This window comes from Lactuca serriola, chromosome 6 (genome assembly GCF_051521515.1).
Source record: "Lactuca serriola cultivar US96UC23 chromosome 6, Lser_US96UC23_V15, whole genome shotgun sequence".
NCBI lineage: Eukaryota > Viridiplantae > Streptophyta > Magnoliopsida > Asterales > Asteraceae > Lactuca > Lactuca serriola.
The window spans coordinates 73,448,894-73,461,854 of NC_136413.1; positions in this window are offsets into that span (position 1 = coordinate 73,448,894).

Below are 12,961 nucleotides of genomic sequence, written 5' to 3' on the forward strand. Positions count from 1 at the left end.
TAAGAAGAGGAACTTGAATTGTTGAAATGGTTAAATCAAGAAGATGAGTCATACTTCGTTCCAATACAAGTCTTAGAGTCATACTCCAAGATTGTAACTTGAGTGACATGTCTCAAAAGAAGGTTTAAAACACTTGTCAAATGTAAGAGAAAACTCTACTCTTGTACATTTGAAATTGGTAAGTTGTGATGTTTTGGATAAAACAAAGACCAACTTAGGCCAATTGGGTAAAGTGTTTTTCTTGATTAGAATCCGCACTATCTCTTGGATGTTTGACAAGGGAGTCTTATATGTCAAGAGGACAGTGGGAGTCTTAAAGGTCTTGAAAGTCTCAAGAAATAATCAAGAATAAAACCTCAAGTTCTTCACTAGCACACGACTTGAGGTTTATAACCTATCGTGTTGACATATCTGTGCCCATTCCAGTTAAAGTTGGCTTTGCATATGAGTTCTTAGAGTTCTCAGTTTGTTGCATAACAACTTGGAAGCAATGGCAGGCCCTTGAGCTGCCAGGTGGCAAGAAGTTAAGATTGAGTTCAATCCATATGGTTTTGGATTTGTCATTATCTTTGTCTTGTGATTATGGTTTGACAAATTCATATGGGTAGGAACTCATACACCATATAAATCTAAGTGTCATAAGGTTTCTCTCCGATTCATGAAAATGATGGTGAGGAAACGCTTTCACTAAGTAGATTTTACGAAGATATCAATTGTGTCATTTGCATTTTCAAAAGTCGTTAGTGGAGCGCGTGTGGTTAACCGGCACACTAACATGGACTTGTGAGAAATGGCAAATGCCTAAGCAATTGAGACCATGATTACAGTATCCCTTTTCATGGTTCTTGAAATTGCTTAGACACACAGGTGAGCTATCTACGGAAAGGGTGTATGAATCTAAATTTCAGACTGTCCAGCTGATTTCTGAGTACATGTCAAAGCTAGTGGGAGCATAAGTGTTATGCTAATAATCATCATGTTAGTGGGAGCATGATAATTATGATAAGTATTGCAAGTTAGCAATGTTAATTATAGAAAACAAAAGTTTCAATTGGGAAAAAGTTGTTTTGCTATAATTAAGGGAGAGGAAATTATGCTTCATTTCAAATCTATAAGCTTAGATCGTGAGGTTTTAATCATTTAGTCAAGGATATATATGAATTTCATGTTGGAATGGCTCAACATAAGGAAATTCTGTATACGGGTCCATTATTTGCGTTCTAAAATTCGATTATGATTACGGCATCCCTTTTCATAATCTGAATTATGAGAACTTGGCAAATTGAAATGGAAATATTATAGCAAAAGACTGGTTTAGTCTTTATGTGAGACATCATGAATCGTGTCCCATATGCTTCGGATATAGGATCGATTACATGTGCTATATTCATCCGTTCTAAAATTTTCCAAATGCCTGGGGCATTAAGAAGGGAAAAAGGTTTAGAACTGGATATGACTAAAAGGATTAAACAATTGTCGAGAACAATCTAAGGTTTACCAAAGATTGGTTGCTCAAGGACAGTTGGAAGTATAGTGATAATTCTAGAAGGACCATATTGACATAATCTGTAAGGAGGCAACTCTTGTTCAGAAGTGATAGTCAAAATGGAATCTGGAAATGTTTCAAAGTTAGAATTTTCAATCTGTTTAAGATTAAGAAACTTAATGCAAGAAGGAAGTTTCCAAGGAGCTGATCTCTTTTGGAATACTCTGTAGTGATTGTTGTCAAGTCTTTCTGACTTTGTGCATAATCATTACAAGAGGATCAATGCATATAAGTTTAGAATCTAACAGATTTCAGTAAATGGCATGAATTTGGAATTCTTGCATTTGCAGTAAGGATTTGGGAGTGTGAAAAGAGAATCATTGAAGTTATGTTCAATTGATCTAGTTCGCAAAGTAAAGATCATAGACAAACATAGTATGCATACTTGGTGTGTGGCATGACTAGTGTTTAAGAAAACATAGTGTACATGCTTGGAGCATGGGACAACTATTGTTTTAAATTCAAGAATAAAGTTGATAGCTGAAACAGTATACAATGAATAATGTGTAATCATATGGTGATAAATAAAAGGTGTTTTATTTATGTTCAAAGGGTTGATACCATATTAGATTCAATTATTATTGTGTTTCACTTTGCATGTTTTGACTTCCCGAATAAACTAGGTTATTCTTCTGGAATGACTAAGTTATTCAAACCATCCACAGTCGGTCATATTTTGGAAGTAGATATGAATTAAGACTGTCATGATGGGTTGTAGAGGTCTAAGGTGTTGGACAAGGCTACAGCAATCATGAGTGCTCATAAGTTCTGAGTATTGGATTCAACCCGCGCTCATTGGAATCACTTCATGGATTTTATCACGAGTGATCATGAGACGATAATATCTTATATTCTTCAAACCTAGAGATATGAGTTGTTACTATGAGTTGATAGTACATTGATTGCACGAAACCGCATTTGGTAACTCTGTGCTATAAAACGTGCCTTTGTGTATGATTCAACAAGTAGTAGAACAAGCCATATGAGTCGAAGTTTATCCGTTCCTTTTACCTTCGGGATAAAAGCGATATCTGTGGGCCCCTCGATGATTTGATGATGACAAATGGAAGTGCTCGGCCGGGCCAGGACTGATTTGATTTGTTCAATTAGTCAGTCGTCATAAATCGGAAATCGGGAAACAACAAATGGACAGAGAGAATGATTATAATCCATGTCTCAGTCCATATGATATCTAGAATGGAGGAATATATGATCCCTTATCTAATGGACAAGTCATTGACAAAGGTCAGAGTTCATCGACAAGGTCAGAGTTCGACAGAAGCTTTTGAGAGCTACGATTGCCGGTTGGTTCCTGAAGTCATACGCAATACTAGTTTTAGACTTATCCAAGTGGGAGACTGTTGGATTAATGTCTAAGTCCATAACTATAATTGGTAAGACTTGACCCGACCCGGCATGGTCCATTTGGGTTGCATACCATCATGCACTTGAATGAGAGAAATAAGACACTTATGGTTATTAATATATTATAAGTTCTAGTATATTAATAATAAGAATAATAAGATTATTTAATTAGTATTGATCAAGAATTAATCTAGGATTAATTAAGTGATCAAAAGAAGACTAATTAAATATATGGGTTGATTGTGTAAATCATCCATACTTGTATAGTGGGCTAATGCTCCATGGATAATCAAGTTGGGCTAAAACCCATAGGATGGTCCATGGATGCTCCATGGTGTATTTGTACCCATGGATCCAAGGAAATGGAAAGCCATGACAATTAAGAGTTTACCCTAATTGTGTAACTATATAAGCATCTTATTATTGAGGAAAAATCGGCCACTAGTGTGTGTGAAGAAAGGGCTAGCCGATTTTGAAGAGTGTAGAATTCTCTCAAATCATTCTAAGTGTTTTGATGATTGTGATTCCATTTGAGGTGTCACACTTGGGGCACTAAGCACTCAAGCTTCATGAAGACTTTCTACATCAAGAGGTATGTATTCTATCTTGTTACATTCATTGTTTTGTATGCTAGATTAGGATAATACCTTGGAAGTTCTTATTTGCATGTATAATAGAGAAAACATAGATCCAAGGTATTTAGGGTTGCATGTACACTTAGGAAGTGTTAGAATGCGCAAAACCCAACAGCTATGAGATCATTACTAACATGATCACCGCTAAGATGGGGAGTGGAGAATCCCTAGCCTCTCATTTACAGAAAATGCAGAGGTATGTTGATCGTCTTCTCAAACTTAATGTTAAGTTTGATGAGGATTTGGCTATCGACATAATCCTCCACTCTTTTCCCTCTTGCTACAACCAATTTAGGATGACCTACCACATGAACAAAGAGGAGGTCTCCTTGAGCAAGCTCCAAGGACTCTTGAGGACTGCTGAGAGCAACCTCAAAGACAAATCCGTTGCACCGTCCCCTGCTGTGGCCGCTCCTGTGATGGCAATAGGTCAAGGAAAGGGTAAAAAGAGGAAGGCTCCATGTAAGAGCCACCATAAGGGGAAAACTCGTGATGGTTCGTCCTCAAGTGGGACCAAAGCAGGTCCTATTAAACCCTCTTCTGATCCTAAAGAAGCAGAGTGCTTCTATTGCCACCAAAAGGGCCACTGGAAGCGAAGCTGCCCGCAATATCTGCAGGACATAAGAGATGGGAATATTAAGCCCACCTTTGCAGGTATGTATTCTATTAAATCTAATAACTCATCATTTGCTACTTCATGGGTTCTTGATACAGGGTGTGGTTACCATATTTGTTCTGATATGCAAGGCCTAAAAAGAAGTAGGGAGGTGGAGCATGGGAAGATGAACCTGATTATGGGAAATAGAAGATCGTCGCCTGTGACCAAAGTCGGTGTTTATTCTTTAGTGTTGAGTAATGGATTAGGGATAGATTTGGAAAATTGTTGTTATTCGCCAGATATGGCAAGAAACATTATTTCTTTTCACAGGTTGTTTAGACAAGGTTTCAGATATTCTTTTGATAATAGTAATGGTTCAATTAATGTTTATTTGAATGGTGTCTTTTATTTCAATGCATTACCTTGTAATGGGATTTATGAATCTGTGATGATTGTTGATAATTTAGGAAATAATGTTTTGAATATTGATTCGTCTACTAGTCTAGACAAAGCATGCTTGTGGCATTGTCGCCTTGGCCATGTCAACAAGAAACGCATAGCCCAACTCCAAAAGGATGGAGTGTTAGAGTCATTCGACCTTAGGGACATTGACACGTGTGAATCTTGTTTACTTGGGAAGATGACCAAGTCACCCTTTACTGGCACTTGTGAAAGGGGTGAGGGTTTATTGGATCTCATACACACCGATGTGTGTGGGCCCTTTAGATCCACCACAAGGGATGCTTGCCGCTTCTACGTGACTTTTACAGATGATTATAGCAGATATGGATATATCTACTTAATCAAGCAAAAGTCGGAAACCTTTGAAAAGTTCAAAGAGTTTAAGAATGAAGTGGAGAATCAGCTGGGCAGGAAAATCAAGATGTTTCGGTCAGACCGAGGAGGAGAGTACCTAAGTCTTGAGTTTCACGACTATCTAAAAGAATGCGGAATTGTTTCGCAATTGACGCCTCCGAGGACGCCACAATTGAATGGTGTGGCTGAGAGACGTAATCGGACCTTGTTGGACATGGTTCGTTGTATGATGAGTCGAACTTCGTTACCAATAGCTTTCTGGGGGTATGCCTTAGAGACTGCCGCCCATATACTTAACTTAGTTCCCACGAAGAAGGTTTCCAAGACTCCTCACGAGATGTGGACAGGGAAGGCTCCCTCGTTGGCACACATTAAGGTTTGGGGTTGTGAGGCTTTCGTAAGACGAGAGACTCACGACAAGCTTGAAACTCGGAGTGAGAAGTGTTATTTCATCGGCTATCCGCAGAAGTCTTTTGGCTACCTTTTCTATAGACCGAGTGACAATGTTGTCTTCGTTGCTAGAAGAGGAGTTTTCCGAGAAAAGGAATTGATAAGCCAAGAAGACAGTGGGAGGCAAATTGAACTTGAAGAAATTCAAGATCAAAGCGATGAAGGAACCTCTGACACTGGCACTCAACTTGAGGAGGAAACTCTTGTTGAACCTGTTGACAAGTCCTTACCTCTTCGACGTTCCACTAGGGCTAGTGTTCCACCCCAGTTATATGGTTTTCATATTACTACTGAAGGGGATACATTTATTAGTGATAGTACACTAGTAAATTTAGATGAACCTAGCAGCTATAAGGAAGCCATGGCAGGCCCGGAGTCTGCGAAATGGAAAGAGGCGATGGACAGCGAGATTTAGTCCATGTACGACAACCAAGTTTGGAATTTGGTTGATAACGTACTGGGTCGTAAGACAGTCGGGTGCAAGTGGATCTTCAAGAAGAAGACGGACATGGATGGGAAAGTGCATACTTATAAAGCGCGATTGGTTGCGAAGGGATTTACTCAAACTCCTGGAGTTGACTATGATGAGACCTTCTCACTGGTTGCAAAGATAAAGTCTATTAGCGTAATGCTTGCAATAGTTGCGTTTCATGATTATGAAATATGGCAGATGGACGTGAAAACCGCTTTCCTTAATGGAAAATTAGCTGAGGATGTTTACATGAATCAGCCAGAGGGTTTTGTCGATGCGAAGCATCCAAGTAGAGTATGCAAGCTTGAGAAATCTATTTATGGATTGAAACAAGCGTCTCGCAGATGGAATCTTTGTTTTGACGAGAAGGTTAAAGAGTTTGGCTTTCTGCGGAGCGAAGATGAATCTTGTGTGTATGTCAAAGCCAGTGGGAGTATAGTGAGCTTCCTCGTATTGTATGTCGACGACATACTGCTCATAGGAAACGATGTCCCAACCTTGCAGGAGGTCAAGTCCTGGCTTGGGAAATGTTTCGCTATGAAGGACCTCGGAGAGGCTGCATATATTCTGGGAATAAGAATAGTAAGAGACAGGGAAAAGAGACTGATAAGACTTAGTCAGGATACATACTTGGATAAGGTACTAAAGCGTTTTAGTATGGAAAATTCCAAGAAAGGGGAGTTGCCAATCCAATGCAATACCAAGCTGATTAAGACTCAAAGCCCGAGTACAGAGGCAGAGATAGCTGATATGAGCCGAGTACCTTACGCTTCCACAATAGGCTCTATCATGTACGCTATGACTTGTACTCGCCCTGATGTGGCTTTCGCTTTGAGCATGGTCAGCAGATATCAAGGGAACCCTGGTAGAGCTCATTGGATTACAGTTAAGAATATTCTTAAGTACCTTCGGAGGACCAAGGAATGGTTTCTAGTCCTCGGTGGGAGTGATGACTTAAGGGTACGAGGGTACAGTGACGCTAGTTTCCAGACGGATCGGGATAACTTCCGATCACAGTCGGGCTGGGTCTTTACCCTAAATGGAGGAGCAGTGACTTGGAAAAGTTCCAAGCAAGAGACCGTAGCTGATTCAACGTGCGAATCAGAGTATATTGCGGCGAGCGAAGCATCAAAGGAGGCTATATGGTTGAAAAACTTCATTGGAGACCTTGGAGTTGTGCCATCCATAAAAGAGTCGATGGAAATTTTCTGTGATAATGAAGGAGCGGTTGCCTTGACCAAGGAACTGAGAGATCATGGTAGATCTCGGCATATTGACAAAAAATACCATTTTATCAGACATCGGGTAGAAGAGGGACTCCTCGTTGTGAAGAGGGTATCATCAGAAGAAAACCCAGCAGATCCCCTTACGAAGGGACTGAGTAGGGTCAAACACTTGCAGCACGCTAGGAGCATTGGGCTGAAGGATGATATAAGTTTGGATTAGATAGGAAATGTGTAATAGATAGTTTGTACTTGACATTCGATGAATAAATAAAATTGTGTTATTTATGAGTAAAGCTACTATCTTGTGTTGGTTATTTATCTATTGTTTCCATTTTGCATGTTTTGACTTCCTGAATGATAGGCTTATTCAAAAAGGTCCACAGTCGGTCATATTTTAGAAGTAAGTATGAATGAAGACTGTCATGAATTGTTTGTAGATTGTCTAAAAGGTTTTGTACATAGCAAAGGTTTGCTGCAAAGTTCATAAGTGCTTATGAATATGAGTTGAGCATTGGAATAAACCCGAGTTTGCTGTATCACTTCGTGGTGTTTTACCTTAAGTGATCGCAAAGCGATAACATCATATAGTCTTAAAACTTAGAGATATTATTGTTGTTTGTTGGTTGGTTATGCATTGATAATGTGTAAACGCATCAGTAACTTGATGTTATAAAATGCATTATTGTGTGTAAGTTTAATTAGTAAATGATGGATGCATATGAGTCGAAGTTGATCTGTTCCTTTTATTCTATGAGAATAAAAGTGATATATTAGCCACTTGATGATTTAGTTTGACTTATGTGTCGGGCCCGGTCAGGATGAAGTTGATGTGTTCAACTAAATTCTAGGTCGAACAAATCAGAGATCAAGAAACAGATGCTAGACAATAAGCATTGTCAGCATAATATCTAGAACGGAGGATTATAAGATCCCTTATCTGAAGGACAAGTTGATCAGAGTTGACAGCGAAGTATAAGAGCTACCATTGCTAATCGGATTCTGAAGTCATATGTGAGATATAGTTACTAGACTTATCCAAGTGGGAGACTGTTGGAATAGTGTCTAAGCCCGTAACTATATTTGGTATGTACTTGACCCGGTTGTGCATGGTCCTTTTGGGTTGCCTTCTCCAAAACAACTTGACAAGGTAATTTAAGGAGAAAGAGAGAGTATTATGATTTATTAATATATTATAAGAATAATATATTAAAGGAGAAATCATATTTATTTAATTAGTATTGGTCAAAAATTAATTAGGAATTAATTTGGTGCCCAAAAGAGATTAATTGAATAAAGGGGTATAAACTGTCAAATGTATGATAGTTGAGTTTTGGGTTAAGGAAACCTAATGGGCTTAAGGGGGAACGAAATTATGATGGGTATCCATCATATTTTCGTCCAAGGCCTTATTCCAGAAGGTTCCTTGGGCTGCTTGGTGGCTAAGCTGTCCATTAGGGTTTAGACTGAAACCCTAGTAGCCTGTAAGTATAAATATGACCCCTAGGGCATTGAATTCGGCTACCACTTGATTCTAAGAGTACCCTAGGCCGATTTCTAGCCTCTATCACCCTCTCTCATATTGCCTTCTTGCTTGTGGGGTTTGTGAACCATTAGAGGAGTTGCATTTGTGACTCTAAGCTCAAGAGAAGAAGTGAAGAAGATCTAAGCCAACAATTGAAGAGGTAAACATCTAGATTTGATTCTATATGTTAGTTATGTTATTAATATGCTAGATTAGGGTTTGTAAGTCTTGGAATCAAAGCATGTTCAATAGAGAAACCTAGATCCAAGCATTAGGGTTTGTATGAGCACATAGGAATGTTTCTTATACATAAAATCCATCAAACATCATCCACATAAATGAGGATAGCAATGTAAATGCCATTTTTGTCCCAAATGAACAATGAATGGTCAGCTCTTGACTGAGAGAATCCAATACTTGACAAAAAAAAAAACCGTGAATTTGTGATATCAATTTCTTGAAGCTTGTTTTAACCCGTAAAGTGACCTTTTGAGACGGCATACACGAGTGTCGTTTTCTGTGGCAAACCCTTGAGGAAGCTTCATATAGACCTCCTCATCCAAATCGCCATGCAAGAAAGCATTATTCACATCAAGCTGGTGAATGAACCAATCCTTCTTAGTCGCAACAGCCAAGAGAGTACGAACAGTAACGAGTTTTGCTACCGGAGCAAAGGTGTCATGGTAGTCAATTCCCTCCATTTGTGTGAACCCCTTTGCAACTAGCCGCACTTTGTATCTTTCCACGGTCCCGTCAGGGTTGAATTTGATCTTGTAAACCCACTTGCAATCAATAGCTCTTTTTCCTTTTGGTAGTTCCACCAATTCCCAAGTATCATTGGACATAAGTGCTTTTATTTCATTCTTCATAGCATTACGCCATCAGGGATCTTTCGCAGCTTGAGAAAAAGAAACAGGATCATTGTTTGAAGTAATGGCCATAAGGAAACATTTATGTTTGTTAGAGAAATTTTTATAAGAAACAAAATTTGATATAGGATGTACCGTGGAGGATCCTTGATTGGTGTCGGGTTGTTGATGACTAACCGAAGGGGGAAGATTCACGAGAAAGTCCTTAAATTTTTTAGGCTGCACCCGAGTTCGTGTGAATCTAGCTGGGGTCTCCATCTCGTTTTGCAAATTTTCGATAACTGGGCTCATATTTCTTGTTGTGCTTTCATGTTGTTCTAGGCCTTTGGACAAGTTCTGATTGGTTACTAAAGCTGGACTTGAAGAGATTGGGCTAGTCGGCACTGATGGATCTACTGCATTTGGACTCCCATAATCTGATGCATGCTGATCTTGAGTTGCCGAGTCTATATCAACCTCCCTTTCTTGGTTCAAATTTAATTCAGGTTCATCAGTGTGGATATGCTCACAAGAATCATTCAATATTTTAGTTGGCTGGCCAACTTCTAACTGAGATCTTGAATGAATGGTTTGAAAAGGGAATTTGTTTTCATCAAAAATCACATCCCGACTAACTGTTATTTTCTTGGACTCTATATCATAAATTTTATACCCTTTCGTACCTTGAGGATATCCCACAAATACCCCTGGTTTTCCTCTTTGCTCAAATTTATCCCCCTTTGTATTTGTATTTTTATGATATGCAAGACAGCTAAACACCTTCATGTGGTCATATAAGGGTTTTGTGTTCCAAATAATTTCGTAAGGTGTCTTATTTTTGATAGTTTTTGAAGGTAACCTATTTATTATATAGGCAGCTGTAAGAATGCACTCACCCCAAAATTTCTTTGAAACATTTGCTTGGAACCGAATTGCCCGAGCTGTTTCCAACAAGTGTCGGTGTTTTCTCTCCACAACACCATTTTGTTGTGGTGTGTGTGGGCAAGTGGTTTCAAGCAGAATACCTTCTTTATTGTAAAATTCGTGCATAAAGTTGGAAGTGAACTCACCTCCATTGTCACAACGAAACCTTTTAATGTTTTTATCAAACTGGACTTTCACCATTTTATGAAAATTAATTAGGCATGCATTAGCATCATTCTTGTGCTTAATGAGAAAAACCAAAACGAACCGACTATAATCATCTACTAAAGTAAGGAAATAATTTGCATTCGTGTATGAAGGTATTATGTAACCTCCCCAAATGTCACAATGAACTAGCTCAAAAATATCATTGGTCTTATTATGACTAATAAGAAAAGGAGTTCTGACTAATTTAGCCTTAGCACAAGAATCACAAACTTTTTCACTTAAGCTAACTGAATTGTTCTTAAGAAAATTAATTCTTGAAATCTTTTCTTTTGAGGCATGACCTAACCTTTTGTGCCAAATATCTGTCATGGTCGCCATGGCCCTTCTGTCTTGAGTCATCCCCATCCAGTAAAGTCCCCCTTGGCGTTTACCCGCACCAATCAAGTTCCTGGTGTTGAGCTTCTGCATAACACAAAAATGAGGGGAAAAGGTTATAGCACATTGTAAATCATTGCTAATACGACTGACAGAGAGAAGATTGCACTTGAAATCCGGAACACATAAAACCCCGCTAATTTTAACTCCCCCTGGGAGGATACAGTCTCCCTTTTCTTTAACAGGTATAGAGTCCCCATTAGGTATAAAAACAGGTGGTTCAAAAGGAGCAACAATTTTGTTTGTAAGTAATTGAGGGGTATGAGTAATATGTTTTGTACAACCTGAATCAACGATCCAGTCAGCCTTACCAGCCATGTTGGCACTTCGAATTGTCTCATCAGCAACCTTTGAGGAACTGAAATGTTTCACGAACATTTGGTACTGTTCTTTGGTTAATTCAGGTATTGGGCTTTCTTCTATTTCTGTATGAGCTACCATGGTTTTGGACTTGTCTGTTGTTTTCTTACCGGGCCACCAATCTGGGTATCCCACCAATCTGAAACAAACATCTCGCTTGTGACCACTTTTGTTGCAAAAGGTACAATACCCGTCCCTTTTATCTTTCACTTCCTTGTTCTCCCATTTGGGATTCGCTTCTTTGTTCATCGGTTTAGAGCCACCTCCCTTTTGGAAGGTCTTGAAGGCAGCCGGTTCAGGTGGACTTTTCTTGTCATCAGATAGGGCCATCTGTCTTTCGTCTTCAGCAACCAAGTGATACACCACCCCCATCAAAGGGGTAGGTTTCGTTGCCAGGATCTGTGTTTTAATTACCGAAAATTGCAAATCCAAACCCATTAGAAATTGGTACAAATGTTCCTTTTCTTGGAATTCAACTAATCGTTGACCACAGGTGCAATGGTTACAGGAACATTTTGGAAAAGGAAGAATTGAGGACATCTCATCCCACAGTGTACGCAATTTTGTATAATAAACTGAAACAGAGTTACCATCTTGACGTGTGGCTGCAATCTTCTGTTTCAACTCATATGCTCTTGGCGAACTCTCCTTTCCAAAGCGTTCATGAAGATCGTTCCAGATTTCCGCAGCTGTGTTCGCATATTTCACACTATCGCGTATGCCCTTCTCCATTGCAGTGGTAAGCCAACCTTTTATCATAGTGTCACATCGCATCCAAGGCATGTATTCTTTCGTTCCCTTTTCTGGTTTCTGAATTGTACCATCGACGAATTCAAATTTATTTTTGGCAAACAGGAAATGCTCCATCTCCTGCCTCCAATCAGAATAGTTTGCGTCGGTAAGTGCTTCATTGACATGAAGTTGTTTCATATGTCGGATGGATGAAGATAATAGGGTGAGTTGTGATCGAACCCACTATTGGATCCTTCTCCATTCTTGTCTTTGTCTGTTGGCTCTCCCGTCATGTTTTAGCGGAAGCAGATACGGTTTAGGGTTGTAAACACCGCTCTGATACCATCTAAGAAACGATGATGTAGAGTTTGGAATAATGTTCAGCTGCTTATTCAATACGCCAAAAGAGGCTTAATATAGGTTACAAAGATCCAATGATAACAAACTAATCTAGAATACGGGAATAGATAAACTAAATAGATAAACTAAACAGATAAACTAGTAAAGATAAAGTAATGACAGCTAATAAACTATATCCAATATGATCGATAGTTGTCCACAAACCCTAATCGATGGATGATTTGAACTCATTCCTTTGATCCTTTCCTCGAATCTTTCAGTTGAATACTTGAATTTACACTGAAACAGTGATATGTACGAACTATTTTGGCGCTAAAACTTGAAAACTTTCATCTATTCCCTATTTTAGAATTCAGATAAATTCGTTTGGGCTCGGCCCTCGCAACTTGTAAGTGGGTGGATTGAGCTCGGCCAAAAACTTCTGTTTTATATTATGATTTGGAAATTGCAACTTTGCAACTTTAAGTTAGCAATTTCCAATTTCTAATAAAAAAAACAGTAATT